Genomic DNA, 6,000 nt, shown 5'->3' with positions numbered 1-6,000 from the left:
AAGGTCCGTAGGGGACCATATATTTAGTAGACAGCACCTGGGCTCTGGTGGTAGTTCTACTTCACTCGCTTCGGATATATCCGACATGACCGATGTCCAGTATGTTTGTATGATAGGACATTCCCATATCGTGTGGTAGTATGTACCCCGCATTCCACAACCTCTCAGGCAGTCGGGCTGCGGTATGTGTCCCAGTTTGTGCAAAAGATTGCGTGTATAGTATACTCTGTGTAACACCTTTAGTTGTATAAGTTTCAGCCGGGATGGTATGGAGGCGTCTCTCGCCGAAGCCAGTGCATACAACCAGTCTTCGTCGTCTATATCCCCTAGTTCCACCTCCCACTTGCTTCGGAGTACCACCATGGGATCTGGAAGATTATTGATGAGTTTACGGTACGTAAGCGAGATAGCCTTTTTTTCCAGGTGATCAGTAAGGAGTCTATCTTCCAGTGGGGAGGAGTCTGCTAGTGTGGTCCCTGGAGGGATGGCGCCCTGTAGGGCATGCCTGATTTGCGTATAGCGGTATAGTTCGGTGTCTGCCATTCCGTACTTGTCCTTCAGGGCCTCAAACGTGATAATTGCTCCCTGGTTCCACATGTCCCCTATCTTTGAAATGCCTATTAGGTCCCATTGTCTGAAGCCCTTAGTGTTGGCCAGGGTGCCAAGACGCCGTGTATCCCAGAGAGGGGTAGCAAGTGTAAAGACCCCCTCCCATCCTAAGGCCCTTTGAGCTGCATGCCAGATCCTGATCATGTGCGCCGTCGGGCCAGTGAGTGTATGTCGTTGTTTGTTGGTGTAGAGAGCTTTCATTAGTTTGTCAGTGGGGAGTATAGCTCTGTCTAGGCTGTATGCTGGATGGTGCTGTGGAGCATGCAGCCATTGGTTAACGATCGTCAGTTGTGAGGCCCAGTAATACAGCTTGACACTCGGGAGTGCGATCCCTCTATCGTACCAGCTACGGATAAGTTTGAAATGTGCTATGCGTGCCGGTTTACCGTCCCATAGCAGAGAGGAGATTTCAGCATCTATCGCTTTGAAGTAAGTGATCGGGATCGGAAACGGGGTATTTTGTAGTGCGTACAGGAATTTGGGGAGCGAAAGCATTTTTAAGAGTGCTGCTCTTCCTAACAGTGTCAGTGGGAGGGAGCGCCAGTGTTTCACATCCGATTTGAGCCTCTGTAGTGGTTTTAGTAGATTTTCTTCCATAAAAATGGAAGTTTGCGGCGTGACGTAGATTCCGAGATATCGGAAACCCCTGGTCGCTATCTGTAGTGTGCATGCAGGAGGTAATGTGGGTGTTTGTCCGTGGAGTACGTACAGTAGTGATTTCGCCCAATTAATTGTGTAGCCTGATATTTCTCTGTATTTCTCCAGGACGTCTAGCAGGGTGGATAGGGACGCGGTCGGGGACATTAAATAAATTAGTACGTCATCGGCGTAGAGGGAGATACGGTCTTCCCAACCCGGTTCCCATGTGATCCCCCGGATCTGCGGTTCCGTTCTTACTTGCACCGCCAGCGGTTCCAGCACGAGCGCGAACAAGAGCGGGGACAATGGGCACCCTTGTCTTGTACCGCGACCCAGCGTGAATGTACGTGAAATATGTCCATTCGCTGCCACCTGCGCCAGGGGGGCTGTGTATAGTAGCTTAATCCAGCCACAAAACTTGGGGCCAAATCCCATCTTCCGGAGCACTGCAAAAAGAAAGGGCCACTCCACTAGGTCAAATGCCATAGTTGCGTCTAAGGATAGAATGGCCGCCTCTTCATGCAGCAACGGAATACGGTGTAATACGCCATTAAGGCGTCGCAGGTTGAGGGATGTATTTCTCCCGGGCATGAACCCCGATTGGTCCGGGTGTACCAATGGTGTGAGGTGTGGTTGTAGGCGTAACGCTAAGAGCTTCGCCAGAATTTTAGCATCTGCGTTCATCAGTGAAATGGGCCGGTAGGAGGACGGTTGGTCTGTCGGTTTGCCGGGTTTATGTATGGCCACAATAGTGGCCAAGCGTTGTTCTTCTGTCAGCCTACCTCGCGGGAGACAGTCATTATACATGGGAAGCATGTGGGGAAGGAGACGTTTAGCCATCGTTTTATATAGTTCTACCGGCAGGCCGTTGGGCCCCAGAGCTTTGCCTGTGTGTAATGCTGTGAGTGTCTTCCCTAATTCATCCACCGTTGAGTCATCTTCAAGTGTTTGTGCGTCCTCCTGTGACAGAGTGGCAAGTGGTATGTCATTTAGGAAATGTGTGCGGTCGTCTTCCGTCACACTGCTGCGCGCAGTGTATATTTGTTCGTAGTAGGTGGCTAGTTCTTCAACTATTCTTTGGGGAGAGGTAGTGTGTGTATCATCTGCAAGTTTCAGTTGGGCTATCCACCTGTCAGCTCTTTCCTTTTTTTCCAGCCATGCGAGCATTTTCCCCGTTTTATCACCTAACTCATAAATTCTATGTAGGGTATCAGTGTGCCTTCCTTTGACCATCTCTTCCGCATATGCTCTGTATGCGTGTGAAGTCAGGGCAAGTGTTTGTGTCGTGGCGTCTGTAGGATCTGAGGTATGGGCTGATTCCGCCATAAGGACTGCGGATTCTAGTTGTTCTATGGCCTCCCTTTGTTCCTTTTTGTGCCTTGTAATAGTGGAAATGCCCTGTCCTCTGAGAACTGTTTTATACGCTTCCCATAGTATGGATGGCGAGTTTACCGACGACAGGTTTTCTTCAAAGTAGTGCGTGGTTGTAGTGTCTAGGGCTTTCGCAATTTTGGGGTTCTGCAGGTAACCTGGGTAAATCGGGTAGATTCTCTGTCGCCTAGTGGGGTGTGTGGTATAGGTGAGATGGTTTGGAGAGTGATCTGACATCCCTCTTGGTAGGTGTTCTAGGGATGTCACCGTTTCCGGGGGTATTGCTAAGGTAAGTATGTTATCTATTCGGGAGAGACTGTTGTGAGCTCCCGAGTGGAATGTGTAGCTGCATTAATTAGGGTGCTTAATCCGCCACATATCAAAAAGCCCTATTGCATCCTGGAATTCTTTGAAAAGGTGGCTCGATCTGTTCGGGTCTCGGGGAGGCTTACGGTCTATGTCTGTGTTAAGCACCGCGTTAAAGTCACCCCCTCAGGGAGTTCAAGTAGTAGTTTCCCTAGATCCTGAAGAGTCCCTTGGTGTAGCGATGGGGAATATAAACCGTCAGTACATTGTATATCCTACCCTCCCATTGACATGTAATCCCCGCAAAGCGCCCTTGGTCATCTGCCCACGTGTGTTTGATTATCAATGGTGCCTTCTTACTTACTAAGATTCCGACTCCCCGGGATCCGGAGGAAAACTCTGCATGTGTGACCATTTTGAACCCCCAGCGATTCATTGCTTGGCTGGCATTTCCCGCGAGGTGTGTTTCTTGTAGGAGGGCAAGCGTGGGAACCCTTCGTTTTAGATATTGTAGGACCAATCCCCGTTTAATTTTGTGTCCCAGGCCGTTCACATTCCAGGAAATAATTGATAGTGGTGGGGAGGTCAATTTGTTCAATTGGGGATCTAAGCCCGTTAAGTTGTCATCCCCCATCGTGTTCAGTACAAAGGGATGTCCGGAGTGGTGCGGAGTGTATCCGTGTCAGAGCCAGTATCAAGCCGCTATCTGGGGAGGAAACCCAATCTTCGAACCTTCGTTCCGTTGGGTGGGTGAAGTGTTTGTATGCAGCGCTGAATGTATGATGTGAGCTGGCCTCAGCTGAGGCCGTATGTCTGAGTATATGAGGAAGAACCATGTTGGGTGCGGCATGTATGTATGCTAAAGCTAGCCAAGCCATAAACCTAGAACAGAAACATAACAAACATATTGTGTGTAAATCCCTTGCCCCCCTCCCTGCCCGGTGGATAAAGAACCTTCCACCCCCCAAACTGAGCAGAGTGCTTATAGTCCCATCTTATGAGCATTGTTCGTGGGGGTGAGACGTCTGTAGTCTTCTTTGAGTCTCTCTCACCGCAAATATTATGCAATGTCTGTTAGATCAGGGTTCCTTACCTGCTCGACGCACATGTCTCGGGTCTGAGTCTTACCCTGTTCGCCAATGTCAGGTACTGCCAAATAGTCTTTCAGCCGCTGGCAGTCTCTTTGCCGTATCTGAGGATAAGGGTGCAGTTCACAGCCGAGCCATCCGTGTCCAATTCGGCCGTCACTAAATTGTCCGTCGTGTATGCTGCAGGGTAGCACCTGCCTATTCAGTTCCATCAGTCATCTGAGGGCTCCGTTTGCCGTTGCTCCGCCGTGGGTCGCGGTTCTTGGGTCCTCTAGCCGGTCTCCAGCCCTCCAGCCAATCCTGGGCGTCTCTTGGCGAGTCAAAGAACCATGTTTTACCTTCCGATTCTACGCGAAGCTTCGCCGGGAAGAGCATTGAATATTTAAGTTCACGGGCTTGCAGTTCTTTCTTTACATCCATGAAGCCCCTCCTCTGTTGGGCTACTGCCGCTGTGTAGTCCGGATAGAAGTTTACGTCTGAATTGTCGATTCTGATCGGCGGGTGCGTTATAGCTGCTTGTAAAATGGCGTCTCGGTCCCTGAAGTTGAAAATGCGCGTCAAAATGGGGCGAGGTGGAGCCCCTGGTTTGGCCTTTCCTCCGGGTACTCGGTGAGCCTGTTCCACCGAGAAATAGTTGGATAACCCCCTGGGTTTGAGCTGTTTTTGTATAAGATCCTCAACGTAGAGGTGTAACTAAACATTCTTAATCAACGTATTGCTTAAGGCATATTTTATTACCTATATAATCTTTGTAAATGGAACATAGTATACAGCTATTTACATTCACATTCTCTTTTCCAAATCCTGCACCCAGTTCTGGTCCACCCATATCAACTGGAATTAGCTGAAGACCGCATTTGGTGATGTACAGCTAGTTTGGGAGGTACAATTCCTCAGCCAGCTAAAGATAGCCCAAAACAGTGGGTAGCAGTTTTGGGCATAGGGCTTGGCAATGGGCCAATGACCTGTATAATCATTGTAAATGGTTCAAAATATGGATAAGTTACTTACCTGTAATCCTTGTTCTCTTCCAAGGGTATCCTCATCAAAGTCATAAGCACTGAATATTCCCGCCCATGCGCGGGGACCCCGGAAAACTATAAAAAAAAGTATATACTAAAACACTCACACACATATATATATATATATACACATACATACATATATCATTTTTCCACACATCAATGAAGCCAGACAAAAAAGGCTAATCAATGCACTGACAAAACTGTTTTGCCACCATATAATATAGAATATAGAGAACAGGAGGAAAAGTATCAAATGAACTCTCTTTAATGAGTAGAATTTAAAAAACTCCATCTGCAAAACAGCAGTCATTATTAGCCCATAGGCTGCATTGAACAACACTAGCATAGAAAATGAAAGCAATAGTAAACATACAAACTGTCACAGTGCCTTTAAGGCAGTCATGACACCCAGCTTCCCATCATGCCTCAGGGGTGACATTTAGGTCAGCTGTTCTTTGTGGATACCTGAAGTTTAGGGCACAAGGATACAGTTTGAAGAATTATCTAATACGCCTGGGGAGGCGGGTGGGTTACTTATAAATTTGAGAAGGATACCCCTAGAAGAGAACTAGGATTACAGATAAGTAATTTATCCTTCTCTTCCAGGGGATCCTCATCAATACTCATAAGCACTGAATCGAGTAGCAAGCCCATCCTCCGCCTGCAGATAAATGAGTAGTGAACCAACCAAAACTATCATGGCCGATTCAGCATTGTAAGACATTTCTCAAGGAAGCTTGGCCTACCTTTTTTTTTTTTATAAAACATTTTGTTATTGCGTTGTCGTTTACATCACATGAATAATCAACAATAAATATCTCCGTCCGAAGTTAAGTTGTACATATCATATCGTACGGCACACTTGGCAAATGCATTGTATCTTAAGAACCTTCCCCACTGCATGCAGCACCTCCCTCGCATTGCGAACCCCCTGCTTCCACATCTACATTTCGCCCGCTGTG

The 6,000-nt window shown here is 47.8% G+C and overlaps 1 protein-coding gene across 1 annotated transcript in view; it reads right to left on the bottom strand.

Moving 5' to 3' along the window:
- Window positions 1-6,000, bottom strand: part of ARID2 (AT-rich interaction domain 2) — a 1,386,754-nt gene that overhangs the window by 2,331 nt on the left and 1,378,423 nt on the right. The window lies entirely within an intron of this gene.

Source organism: Lissotriton helveticus, chromosome 1_1 (assembly GCF_964261635.1).
Source record: "Lissotriton helveticus chromosome 1_1, aLisHel1.1, whole genome shotgun sequence".
Lineage (NCBI taxonomy): Eukaryota > Metazoa > Chordata > Amphibia > Caudata > Salamandridae > Lissotriton > Lissotriton helveticus.
Note: the sequence above shows the minus strand (reverse complement) of the source record. Positions and strands in the feature narration are given on the sequence as shown.